The sequence below is a fragment of the Gobio gobio genome, assembly GCF_949357685.1.
Source record: "Gobio gobio genome assembly, chromosome: 24".
Taxonomy (NCBI): Eukaryota; Metazoa; Chordata; class Actinopteri; order Cypriniformes; family Gobionidae; genus Gobio; species Gobio gobio.
This window is the reverse complement of record NC_137120.1, coordinates 11,405,025-11,420,174: the sequence shown is the minus strand read 5'-3', so window position 1 is coordinate 11,420,174 and position 15,150 is coordinate 11,405,025.

The window sequence follows — 15,150 nt, the reverse complement described above, 5'->3', positions numbered from 1 at the left end:
TGTTTTTTTTCGCTGCACATCAATACTGTAACACCAGTGTTTTAGGTGTCTGTCTATTAGGTCTTGTCCAAAAACCTTTATATAAAAATGCTAAACATATGGTAAGCAGCTTTTGTACTCATCGGCAGAATACCAAAATGTTTTTAACATATCGTACATTTCAATTGTTAGCTAGCAACTGCAAGTGAGGTCATTTACAGTAATGTGAAACAAACACATCAGAGTTGGGTTCTAGTTTGTATTAAACAGTTATTGCCCACAGCATGTTTATCAGTACTTTCATGCTTAACAAAGTTTACACAAGTGACAAAGTTTTCATTGTAGTATACTGACTCTGAAACATACCAAAAAACGTTATGCGTGTGACAGTTTGGAGACATTTGTGTTTCATGCATCTTAGATTTTGTTTGCATTTCTCCTAAAAAACACACTGCTTTTGAAAATGTTTACCAATTTTAACATCACCATTCTCAATAATGTGTGTGTGTGTGTGTGTGTCTGTTTTCCTTACACTTTGTCCGGAAGAAATATGTAGCATTTGAACTCATTTAAGATCATTATCTTATTATTCAGATAATTACGATTTTTATTATGATTATTTATTTATTTTATTTGTATTTTGAACCAGTCTAATGAATCCTTTGCTGAATAATCTCACTTCAGTGCATCTTAAGTGTATTAAAAGCAGCTGGTGTTTAATGAATACAAGGTGTCGCATCCTTGAATTCCTGAACCCCTGAATTCAGTATTTAATGACGTTTTATGAGATATGTACGATACGTTTTAATTTTAATCAATATATTTTAATGCGCTAATGGTCTGAACTTTAACATCTCTTTAAATTTGGTAAAAACTTAAAGCCTGCACAAAATGAAATGCATCCTTATGGATCTTATTGTGAACACCTTGTAATCTTGAATCAAGATATATGTTAACTAAATCTTTTGGTGAAATGAATAGACATCTCTCTGGTGACAGAACTTCTCCATGTCTATATGCAGAACTTCTCCATGATGCTATGTTTCATCATGGCTTTAATCCTATATAGTCATTTATGACTTCCTGATGATCACCCCCCCCCCCCCCCTGTACGCCACACTCCAGTGGGGGAGGGCTGATCAATCAGGCATCCTGATAATCTCACAGAGATACACAGAGCTCAGTTGATCTCTTAACTGAGTTGTCCTATCTGGTCAGTGGGCGCTACTACCAATATCAGGTTTGACAGCGTGGACTCCCGTGCTACTGCAACATCTTGGTTGAAGGAACATTGTCTATTGTTACATGGGCTGCCAAAGTCATCCTGTTTGTCTGAGCCTGATGCAAACAGAGCTTCTTCAACTAATAACACTTTGGGTTATCTGACCCATAAACCAAACTTCAAAGCGTTAAAGGCCTGGACAATTTTGCTGCAAGGACTCACTCACAGGAGATTCCTCGAACTATTAAAATCATTCGCCATCAAATAGGGGACAGAGTTTATATTGTACGCAAAGTTGAGTTCTGAAGAAGCCGTGTGGATTTCTGTAATGGCTACGCAAAAACTGATGGAGGACAGGAGTTTTGGCGATGCTGAGCACAAGCAGCGCTGGTGCCATCATTTAAAAGCTACATTTGACTGCATGTTTAAAAATAATTTTATAGGACAGATGGTTGGCTTGATGCATAAGATCATCGATGCTGCATGTGATTAGAATAACAATTGCACACCAAACGTGTAACAAATCTCAAAAATGAAATGGATGTTGTAAGAGAAACAAAATTTGTAAGTACAAATTCATGAATTAAATTCTGTCCTCAGAAAATTCTGGATATGATACGTGAATGTAGTAACGAGTTAGAAGTTACCGAGATTTTTGTGTATGTGTACATTTGTAACAGATCTATGCATTTTACTGTTTTCAACAAATGAGAAAACGGACGTTGAATAAATAGTTGAAACTCTAGTCAGCTACTAGAGTAAAACATGATTTTCTTTTCTGGCTATCACCTGTAATGTCATTATTTTTGTTTAACTGTTTGTATCTAATGCCATTTTACCATTTTCTTTACTTCAACATGTATTCATCAATATATTGTATGAGCATGAAATAAAAAAGCTGAATCTTAACTTGTTATTCTTTTGTTGTCTGAGCCCAAAACTATATTACACAGCCTGCAACCCTGGTTCCGTAATTATCTGAATAATAAGATAATGATCTTAAATGAGTTCAAATGCTACATATTTCTTCCGGACAAAGTGTAAGGAAAACAGACACACACACACACACACACATTATTGAGAATGGTGATGTTAAAATTGGTAAACATTTTCAAAAGCAGTGTGTTTTTTAGGAGAAATGCAAACAAAATCTAAGATGCATGAAACACAAATGTCTCCAAACTGTCACACGCATAACGTTTTTTGGTATGTTTCAGAGTCAGTATACTACAATGAAAACTTTGTCACTTGTGTAAACTTTGTTAAGCATGAAAGTACTGATAAACATGCTGTGGGCAATAACTGTTTAATACAAACTAGAACCCAACTCTGATGTGTTTGTTTCACATTACTGTAAATGACCTCACTTGCAGTTGCTAGCTAACAATTGAAATGTACGATATGTTAAAAACATTTTGGTATTCTGCCGATGAGTACAAAAGCTGCTTACCATATGTTTAGCATTTTTATATAAAGGTTTTTGGACAAGACCTAATAGACAGACACCTAAAACACTGGTGTTACAGTATTGATGTGCAGCGAAAAAAAACATGAATCATCCCACCTTTCACCTAAAATATCTACCCATCAACTGTAATTAATTTACTTAGCCGTTGTTTAGAGACGTACACAAAATAAATGTGTATGACTGCTGTGAAATGCACAGCTTTAAGTGTAATAGTTAGAAACGTTTGACATGAATTAGTTGTGTAGTTGTAACAGAAAAACAGAAAGACTCACTTTGACATGTTGAGGTGTCATGTCCACATCATAGACAAACCAGAAAGATGTCCTAAAAGAAATATCATTTGTTTAGTCTTAAACACTCTCATGTAGAAGGACTGTCATTGTTCATGTGTTTTTAATTAATTCCTATGAACATGTTTGACCATGCCCAGTGACTAGTTTTATTACAAACTGTACAAAACAAAAGAAACAAAATCGACTAGAGGAAAAAGGTCACTTACAAATCAACATAAACTTTCACAATAGACCAGGAGAGAAGATTTCTGTATTCATTTTAAATGGTTCATGCTATTTATGTTTAGTAAGTTGCTCTCGTGAATAAACTTTTGTGCAAACCTAATTTCTGTATAAAGATTATGTTTGAATCTTATCCATAGCCTTTAAAAGAGGAGCATCATAGTTCTTAAATGTATTAGTATTAGTGGTGGCATATCTAACAAACCCCACAGAAGAGCAAAAATGTGCAAAGATTCTTAGCACACATAGTAGTTTCATTTGCATGATGATGATGATGATGATGGTAAGATGGTGATAATAGCTGAAAAATACTATAATCTTTAATGTCAAGTAGGATGTTGAAAGAAGCCATTCTGTGTACATTAAACACCTTAGGGGGAAAAAAATATATTTGAAATGCCTGTTTGTCAAAAGAGAAAGTTCAATCTTAAAAGTTTATTAAATGAAAGGTCTGCGTTTAACACACGCTTTCCCATGTGAGGAATAGCTTGAACTCACAACTCTTTGTTGACAACATCCAGAGAAGCGTCTTCACCTAAAACAGAACTCACTCTAGCAAACAGAGAAACGTGAACAGTGTTATGCTATCTGGACAAGATGGCTAAACCATATTGGAGTAAAAGAAAAAAAAATTGTAAATCCACATTTACAAACTTGTAACAAACTAGCAAATTGCTCATAAATGGATTTTCTGTATGCATTACAAACAGTGCTTTTCTTGTATGGTGTATGTTTGAGCTATATTTTATTTGTTATTTGGGGGTCTTGAATTTAGATGGTGTGTTGTTTTTTCTCATTTTGTTTACGGGTTTTACCAGAGTTGTACCTTTGTTTAACAACCTCAAACTTTAATGAATGTGTAACTTTCAGTACAATAGTCAGATGTGATTCAGTTGTAATTGTTTTAAGTGTAAAATACACAAATTTATTTGTGTTGTACTTCATGCGATACCACATCATAGATAGCTATAAAGTGGCACTAAAATGTCAATTTGATCAAACCTTCTCAAACAGAAAGACTATTACTTAAATTCTTTATTTTTTATTTTATTTATTCCAATAAACATTGAATGTTGACAGCTCTCAAAAAGAGTCTTCACCTAAAAACACATACAGTCCAACACATAAATGTGAACAGTGTCGTCTGCTTTCTGAACAAGATGACTAAAAATCTTGTCTAACTTGACAAAAAACGTAATTCACAAAACAACATTTACAAATTTCCAAAACTACTCACGAATGTATTTTGTGTGCTTATTATAATTGGTACTTCACAAAATGTGCTGTGCCCTCTTAGTTATTTAGTCTTTTGAATTTTACATGGATGTTCTAGATACACATAATTCCTGTGAAGAGTTTATGTTTGAAAGTTATCTTAGCCTTTACAAGAGTGTGAAACTTTGCATCACAGCGTTGTGACATATCCCTGACAAAATATGTAGGTGTGTAAAAATCAAACAAAGATTTTAGCACAATTACTGGGTAATCATGTGGTATTCCCTGTGGTTGTTAAACACTTCATGAAATTAATTTTAAATGTAGGTTTTCTGCTTTTGTGACACACAAACATGTATAAATGTTTAAATCGACTTTGGATCATTCAATTGGAATCCATGCTTTAGAGCATCATGGTTTTAGTTTTGAAAAATACAGAAATAAAGGGATAACTATATGGCTAACTGGGGAAAAATAACTGTGGGTGTAAGTGAAAAATACTACGTTTTGTCTTGTTTTAGTAAAATAACTGTACTTGGACAAGCAAAAGTTGCATTAATGTTTTTATAATGGTTTATCAATTTCTTGAGAGAAACCTAAATTGTATATAGACTATATGTAAAGGTTTGCAATGCCAACCAAAGGTCACAATGCCATCCAGAGTTCACGATGCCAGATCCTTGCAGATTTACCAGAGCTGTGTTGTAAAACATCGCAAAACATCTTTAGCACATGTTTTACAGCCTGTGACGCTTTACTGATTCTACGTCACGACAAGACATCCATTCTCGTTATACAAAACAGCATGATACAAAGTATTTACATTCTGTAAGATGTCGTAAAAGTTTAGACGTCCTACTGTCTGTGTGTGTGTGTGTGTGTGTGTGTGTGTGTGTGTGTGTGTGTGTGTGTGTGTGTGTGGTGGGGGGTGGTTGTGCTAGGGCTAAGATGCTTGAAAGATCAAAGAATGAGTGAATAACTAAATTAAATAAAATTACGTTTAAAACAATATTTGGTTTAATTCTTTTACCAAAGTTTAAATCTACACCCCTGGTGTGTGTCTTTGCGTTGGCCTACATTTCCTTTGGTCGGGGAGATACAGCTATACACGTCAGTTCTATCCTCATTTCAAACATTTGTCATTTGCATGTGATGACGTCTCAAACAGAACAGATTAAGCTATTTGATGTTGAATGTTAAAAACTGCTCGTTGGACAAATGTAAACTACTGTTGCGTGATATGTCTAATGCTTACGCATTGTAATCGTCACTTACAGTAACTTACTGGTGCATCTGTTCATCTGGTACCTTTCATGACAAAGGAACATTTCAACTTTGCGTCAAAGCTGGTTTGAAAACAGTAGCTTAGAAACACATTTTACCTCTTCTGAAATTGTTTACATCATGTGAAAACATTGTACCTATCCTATCCTGTCTTGGCTTTTCTGTTGTAAGCATTTTTAATGTTGTTTAATGTTTTGACGGGGAACCACTCTTCAAATGTAGGCCTATGTTAAAATATTTTAAATAAAAACACCCTGATTGCAGTATTTAAGATCAAAAGTTTCACATTTAAAAAGCATATAGTTTTATACTGTTTCAATACATTTTACTTTTTTCTGATAAAATTTTACAATGCCTGAATAGGCCTACTACATTTTTTAAAGATCTGCATCACTTTAAAGTTTTAAAGTTATATGTGAAAATGTTACATGTGTGTGTGTGTGTGAAAACTTTCAAATGTAAGAAAAACGTTCTTTATTCTTGATCGCAATTTTTACCACGCAAGATGTATAGGAAAAAAAATATATTTCATAAAAACAACCCCTGAATCCAGCATTTAATCTAAAACTTTTCACATTTTATCATTTTAAAGCATATAGGTTTATACTGCTTCAGAAACACATTTTACTTTTCTGATAAATGCCTGAATATATTACGTTTTTGTATTTAAAGGTCTGCATCACTTTAAAGTTATATATGAAAATGTTACATGTGTGTGTGAAAAACTTTCTTCAAATGTATGTAGTTAATAAAAATGTTCTTTAATAAAAAGCCCCGTCGAAAAACTTGTTTCACAATTTTACATTTTTAAAGCGTTTCAGAAACACGTTTTACTGTTTCTGGTAACATTTTACAATGCCTGAATAGTACGTTTTTGTTTTTAACTATATGTATCGCTTTAAAGTTTTAGTTTCATGTGTGTGTGTGTGTGTGTGTGTGTGTGTGTGTGTGTGTGTGTGTGTGTGTGTGTACTACATTTTTAGTTTTTAACGATCTGCATCGCTTTAAGGTAAAAATAATGTCTTCAAATGTAAGAAAAAACTTTCTTAAATAAAAATCACCATGTTGATCGCCATGTTTACTACCCACGTTTTGCCCTTTTTTAAGTTTAAAGCACATAGTTTTGAACAGTTTAAACTTTTTTTTTCTTTTTTAAAAGTAAAATAGTTTATTAAAAGAGCTTGAGAGACAATTAGAGTTGAAAGAGCTAAGAGAGAATAACTAAATAAACAATGAACTAAACAAAATGTTAAAACTAATACTATTTATAAAAGTCATTTGTTTAATTATTTTAAGAGGGTGTATTCTTCTGCTCCGAGGGGAGTGTTAGGGGCGGAGTCTGGCGGGGTTTACGCACAGCCCCCAGAGTCCATTGATGATCTAGCCATCAGGGGAGAGAGGACGTGTTTGCACGGAGTTCCATGTGTGTGTGTGTGTGTGTGTGTGTGTGTGTGTGTGTGTGTGTGTGTGTGTGTGTGTGTGTGTGTGTGTGTGTGTGTGTGTGTGTGTGTGTGACTTGAGGCTGTTAGAGTTGGGAGAGCTAAGGGTGAATAACTAAATGTTAAACCAAATACTAGGCCTATTTATTAAAAGTCATTTGCTTAATTATTTTACCGTTATTTAAACGTCTGTATGACTGGGAGGTGTATTCTTCTGCGCCGAGGGGAGAGTAAGGGGCGGGGTCTGGGGCGGGTTTACGCACAGCTCACCTGAGCCCATTCATGTTTCGTCGTCAGAGAGAAAGGACGTGTTTGCTTCTTGGTGTGTAAGAGAGAGTGTGTTTTTGCCTAAACTAAATAGAAAATGAACAGTAATTGTAATGTGAAAAAACTTTATATTATTCGTTTTTGCTTTATTTATTTATTTATTTTTAACCTCTGTTCCGCACAGAGTGTGGGTGTTAGGGGCGGAGCTGAGGGAGGGGGCTTCGCGCGAGCCTCCGGGTACATTCTTGTTTCTGTCGTCAACCTGAAAGGACGTGTTCGCACTGATGTCCGTAAGAGAGAATTATTTTAACTAAAACTAAAGAAAAACTTGATATGTTTAATGCCTATACTTGTTTGAAAACAGTGTTTACTCTATCTTTACAAACCGTAAGTCAAAGATATTCTCTAACTTGTTTTTATATTTATGAAAAAACATTTTAACGGCTCAAAGTTCAAATGTATGTGAAATACTATCTTTGTTTAATAAATACTATTCCCTGATCTTGTCACTGTTATCCAAACACAATGTCTGACATTTTAAAACGTTTCAAGCACATTCGTTTTTAAACATTCTTTGATCGTTTTCTAACTTTTTAGAAAAACACACAAAGTTACAAACAGTCGTAAATTCCTTTGAATGGGGAGGAATAGCAGGGGGAGGATAATAAAACAGGGGGTCAAAACAGATGGCCAAAACAGGTGTCCAGAACAGGTGTCCAGAACAGGTGTCCAGTCCGGTGGGAGGGAGGGGGGAGGAGGGAGGGGGGGGTGGAATGTTAATTAGGGGCCATAAATCAATCAAAAGTGACATAATGTGCCCTCTAATACTCTCTCATGACGATTTCCTCACTGAAGGAGAAATGCCTCAGTTTTCTCCAGGACAAGTTCGACATTCATCTTTTACACAGACTTGCAATGTTCCTGCATCCTAAACTGAAAAGTATGAAGCTACTTGCTGACAGTAGTGAAGTGACAAGTGTGCACAGTGAGATGTGGCGCCTTGTGAAAGGTCAGTCTTAATGCAAACATAGGTCCCATTATTAGACGTTATACCTATTACCTACACCTGCTTATAAAATATATAGTCACGACTGCAAAGCCCTGCAAAGAGTGGTGCGCTTATCCGAGCGCATCTCAGGCTCAGCTCTCCCGTCTCTGCAGGACATTTACACCAAACGCTGCAGAGGTAGAGCTACTAAAATCATCAGAGACATTAATCACCCTGCAAACTCTCACTTCACCCTGCTGCCATCTGGTAAGCGCTTCCGTAGCCTGATGGCAAAGACTGAAAGACTCAGGAGGAGCTTCTTCCCCCAGGCCATCAGACTCCTGAACTCAGTCACGTGACTTCACTTCACCCCGCACACGCATAAACATCCAGTTTTAACATTAACATCCACATACTGCCATTGCACTGCACTTTACTTTCCTATTGTTACTGCGTAACAACCTGTAATAAACCTTGCACATTATACTTCTTTATATATACATATATATATATTTATGTTAACCACTTATTTCTAAGTCTACAGTTTATCTCACTTATCATATCCACTTATTTTTTTATATTTTTTATATTTTAATTTTTATATTTTTATTTTTATCTTATTTCCTATTTTTATCCTTTACTTGATTTATTTATAATTCTACTTATGTTAATACTTTTTATTCTAATTTTATTCTATTTCTATTTTAATTTCTTGTAACTGTTATTTGCACTGTCCATGGAGCGGACCTGTTTACATTTCACTGCCAGTTGTATATTGTGTATATAACTGTGTATGTGACAAATAAAACTCTTGAATCTTGAATATAGCGTAAAATGTTTGCACTACAGGTTAAACTCGAAAAATTTGAATATCGTGCAAAAGTTATAGGCCTACTTGATGATTATGGCTTACATCTTATGAAAACCACAAATTCAAAATCTCAGAAAATGTGAATAGGCTACAATGTCGGCCCTCTGAAAAGTATAAGCATGCATATGTATAGTTATTTATACTAGTAACTAAATATTCGTTTGTGCTGCTACCAATTCTTAACACGTTTATTGCAGCTACATTTCATTTTTTTTCCCATCAAACAACCAGACTAACGAATGGCTCGAAATCTAACTCTTTGCATCAGCTGGCAGGATATATGACGACTGTCATAGCCTACCTTGCTTGGTTAAGTAAATAAAATAAAAAAGATATAACAAGAACAAGATATAAATATTTTAAACACTAATACAAAAAGGAAAGAATAATTCGTTGCAACCAGACAACCGGAGAACAGATATATTAAAATACTTAATTACAATATTTTATTTTATTGTCTTGTGTTTTATTAAAATGAATTAAAAGTGAAAAGTCGCACAGAGTGTAGGCTAATTCACACGACATCGGGTCATGTTGAGAGAGAAACGTGCGCGTTTCATTGTAAAAACTGTATTTTATGATTTGCTACATTCAAAAGTAGTGTAGCTTAAATAAAATACTATATTAACATTATTAACATGTAGGTTATGTGCATTTTACTTCCCATCACTGTATGACAAATACTTAAATTAATGGTATTCAGAAAACAAGAATTAACAATATAAGTAGTCGTATAATAAAAATATTCATAGTAGCATATAAAAATAGCCTATATATTGTGCCATTTATTACAAATCAACATTTATTTTAAACACCAATCCTAAATGAATTTATTTGAATTGAAACTGTATCGACGTTGGGCTCGTGCATCTCTCGTTCTGTCCAACGTTTCCATATTTGCATTGTAACATTTTGGATGCTGCTTACTATTTATGTAAAGATGGCTTCAATTACTGAAATACACGAACTTTTGCACGATATGATTTTCAAATTTTTCGAGTTTCACCTGTAGAATGTTTGTTTGCATTTATTATAGATCTTAAGGATAAGCGTGGAAGTCCTGAGCAACAGTGCCACCGCCCCCCACCGGAGAAGCGAGTTCGAGTGTCGGTGGACACTTTATCAGACGTAGAAGATTCCGGTGATGAGGCCCCGCAGTATCAGGACGAAGTGGCTGCTTATATCGATCACAAAACGCCAAAAGATGACCCTTTTGACGTTTTGTCATGGTGGCAAGACCATGCTCGCCTTTTTCCTAATATTGCCCAGATTGCGAGGTCTATCCTCTCCATCCCTGCATCCAGCGCTGCAAGTGAGCGAGACTTCTCTTGTGCTGGATACGTTATCCAAGAGCGGAGGAGTCAGCTGAAACCGTCAACAGTGGACGATGTGCTTTTTTTACACAGCAATTTAAAACACCACCACACCACAAACAGGATCTAATCCCCTCGCACGGGAAAAGGTACAGGCCAAAATTGCCCCCATTAGATTCATAAACGGGACAGTTCCACGTCTCAGCAGTTAAGTAGCTTATGTCCAGTCTAGCCACATTTGTTATAATGATTCGCATACATAACTGGACTTTTTTCATTTAAAATATCACCTACACATGTTGTTAATTGTTTAATTTAACACTGTTAAGTATGTGTGGTGTGCAGGGCATGTTTAAACCCGAAATTGTCAGATGTAGGCTAAGCTAGAGTAGACGAAACTGTGTGTGGCAGTATAGTGATAGCCGCGTCTCACGTCTGTTCGATTGGTAAAATTGTATTACTCAGTTTTGTGGTAGCAATGCCATGTTCTTCATGATGTAGCCTTTTGACAGCTTCGGCTGACGTTGTCGTTGTGCTAATGGTGGTGTAATGACTTCTGTATGACCTGCCAATAAACGTGTCTATATGCTAAACTGATTTTATTTCGGGTGCGGGTCGGGTGTCGGTTCTATTTTAAGCGGGTCGGGTCGGGTGCGGATTTTAATTAGTGCTGCTGTCGGAAAACGGGTCGGATGCGGTTTTAAGCACCGCGGGTACGGGCGGGTGCGGATTTACAAAATCGGACCCGTGCAGGACTCTGCCGCCTCTGGATAACATATCCGGACCCTGATTCAGGATACCTGGCACGTGAGCCGCCCTCAGGGAGCTCAGGAAGTGCTCTGCCCATAAAAGGAGGTGATTCGCCATGGAATGTAGGGAGCGTGATTTCAGCCCGCCCTGGCGATTTATATAGGATATCACTGACATGTTGTCCGTTCGGACCAAGACATGGTGACCCTTTATGTACGGAAGGAAAGCTTTCAGCGATAGGATGACCGCTTTCATCTCTAGACAGTTTATGTGTAGCCTTTTCTCTGAAGTTGCCCACTGGCCAGAAAATGGCTTGCCCTTGTGTAGGGCGCCCCAACCTAGGTTGGACGCGTCTGTCGAGACCACTTTCCAATTCGTAACTGTACCCATCATAACACCTGTTTGATACCAGGTGGTCGCCTTCCAAGGAGCCAGAGCTTTGACACAGCTGTGGTTCACTTTGATGCGAAACTGGCCTGATCGCCATGCGTGAGCCGGAACGCGGGAGTTTAGCCAGCGTTGGAGGGGACGCATGTGTAATAGACCCAGTTTGAGTACTGCTGATGCCGAGGCCATAAGACCTAGCATCCTCTGAAAACGTTTGAGAGGAACGCAAGCACCAGCTTTGAATGACTTCGCCATGTTCTGAATAGAGAGGGCGCGCTGTGACGTAAGCCGCGCCCTCATCTGTATTGAGGTGCAGCCAGTGTATTCCAGTGTATTCCTGTATTCCAGATGCAGCCAGTGAAAGGCTGTCCTCCCCCTCTTCTTCATCACCTACTGGTCCACCGAAAGAGACGGAACAGGCCACTGCAGGTGAGGGGCGCTGTTCCTCCTGTGTGAACTTCACCTGCGGGAGCGAGGCACGTGGATAAGTACTCGGCGTGCAGTCGCTCGAGCGCTCAGGTGGCCTCTGGTCGCGACGCTTCTTTTTGCGCGGTAGGAGGAGCGCGGTCGGGGCGGAGACATTGAAGCTGGCGAGGCGAGCCCGAAGGGTCTGCAGAGTCATCTCGTCGCACTCGGGGCAGCCGCCCTTGTTGAGTGCAGTCTCAGCGTGGTCGCGTCCGAGGCAAGCCACACAGATGATGTGGTGGTCCCCGCCGAGGAGAGGTGCTCGGCACGAGGCGCAGAAAAAGCGAGGCATTTGTATCAACGCTCGCGCTCTTTTTGAGGTGGGTGTCAGCGGCAACACACACAAAATAACACAGACAGAATAAAGGATATATCGCCGGATGGCGCAGCTGGAACGGCAGGCGGCTGAAGGCGGAGACCAGGTGGGAATCCGATGTCCTCAGGGCTGCAAAGAAGTGTTTTTATGATAAAAATGCAATACCCCACCCATTGGTATCACTATGGTATTTGGTACGGGGGCCCAGCAAGATGGTTTGTACCCAGGGCCCAAAATTTGGTGCTACGCCCCTGCACACAAACACACATACATGTATGTCTGTCTGATTGCCTGTCTCTAATGTCTGTCTGCATGTCTGTAATATTGGTCTATCTATTTATCATCTGTTTGTTTGTTTGTTTTTTCATGATAGACTTGGGTGTCGTGAACTGGTGTGCATTGTCCACACAACACAGCAAAGAGTTTTGGGTGCCCAACTCATTGACTAGGTGCTTGCACTGCACGATTCAAGGACTGTCCTCCTGGGTATGTTGGTGATGGCAGAAGAGGAGTCCTGCGTGGATTTTATTCAGATAGGTTGAGGGCTATTGCTCTGTTGAATGTTTTTTTTTAATGATGGAGGGGAATTCCAGAGTAGATTTAAACAAATTGTTTCGTGTTGAAGGGTGCGGATTCTGAAATACATTCTGAATCTCCTAATTAAATTCATAATCAAAGCATTAATCAATATGTATTCTCTTATATTATTATAATGATTCTTTCCAGTTATGATATTACTTAATCAATAGAACCACTGATTGTTTCTTCATGTATGTTTTCTAAAGTTTGTATTTGGTCTCTGAGGAGTGACTGAGGGTCTGGCCCATGCCAGGAGTGCAGTAACAATGTTTGCTCACTTGAAATATGGATTTGTCTTTCATTTTATATTTTATTGTACTGAAACACTAAAGAACTATGGTGAATATGGTCTGTACCACTCACTGAGAGAAAGCACATGTTATCAGTAGAGATAGAGATGCTCCGATCAGCATTTTTGGGGCCGATCACCGATTACCGATCACCAAGATCATGATCTGCCGATTGCCGATCACTGCCGATCACAGAATGGCAGGGGAATGGCAATCTTTTATCTATACTCTTGCAGAGTTTGCACCATTTGTAGAAATGAAACTAACTCTAAATTAACAGTCAAGATCTTGAAGAACCACCAAGTGTTTATTTTAGAAAATGAGATAACGTAAGGCTACTGTAGGCCATCTTTCCCAAATAAATGTATATAATAAATGTATATAATTATCTCACCTAAATATTTGATCATGCAGTGCATTTTTGTTTTTAAAAAAAAAATTTCAGGTAGGTCTAACATTAGTATTGAGGTAAGAAATACTAAAGACATTTAATAAGAAATCAAATGTAAATTAATATTGGTCTTCCCTGAATAAATTAAATTAGATTAATCCTTACACTTAAGGTTGCAAAAGTTAGTCATTCAAGAGCAGTGAGTGTCATAAAGGTTCAACACAAGACAGAGAAACTCAGAGACAGCAGCAGTTTATTCGACATGCTGTCACTTTAAGAGCGAACACGGATACGGTTACATGCAGCTGCACAAACGTTCACTCGCGAGTCACGACGGGGTTTACGTGCATACTGGTCAAGACGGTCATTTAGTACATACATTTGTGTGTATCTGACCATTTCAACGCAATTTGTACTCGCAAGCTTTTTGTGAGATGGCCTGTGTGTGTGTGTGTCCAGACCGTGCGCGAGAGTGCGGTTTGAACACTGGCAAGACTTAAAAATAAATGCAAATGATAAACTTTAGTGACGATGCGACACTGCCTCGATTGTGCAAAGTGGCAAATCCTGTGTCAACTGTGCAGCTCGATTTTAGTGCACATGCGATGCGCTGATGTGAAGCCATTTGAGCATTTTGAAAGGGAGAGAGAGAGAGAGCGCGCGCACGCGGTGATTCACGCACGCTGTTTGTGAACTTGCGTCCCACAGAACGTTTTCAAATGACTGCGTAAGTTATCTAATATAGAAATATGAATTGTACCTCACCTTCAGCATTATAATTATTTTACCCGCGCTGGAAAGAGAATGAGACGGTGTCGCTGCATATCATGCCCTAGCTCTCACGGCAGGTGCGGGTTTTATGTGTCGTCAGCATGCGATCGGTTCATGAGATCGGCCTTTTTGGAGACCGCCGATCAATCATCCCAAAGCGATTATCGACCGATCGAGATCAGTTGCCGATCGATCGGAGCACCCCTAGTTATCAGTATGTTTTGGGAAACTTTTTGGGTCAAAACTGGAGCTCAACCAACTCCAATCTATTTTCTCTTAGCCAATAAGAATCATTCAGCACTAATGACGTGGCTAGACCTTGAAAACTGATGTATAACATATTAAGGATATGTTCAACATATATAACATATAGTTTCTTGTATAACTGTTGATAAATTGTATGTATGAGGGACCGGTAGAGAGGGAGAGCGGCCTACGAACTCCTTGTGAGACCTGAAGCTGGCTTCTGCTGATGAAACTGCAAACTATTCTTCAGTATTTCTTTCATTAATTACACTCCTGACTCTTGGTCTTCATTCACCACAACTGGTCTTGGGTCCTAAACTGTTATTCCCCTAACAGTATGTGATATAAAAATTATAATATGTGTGTGTGTGATAATCTGTATGTGTACATAGTT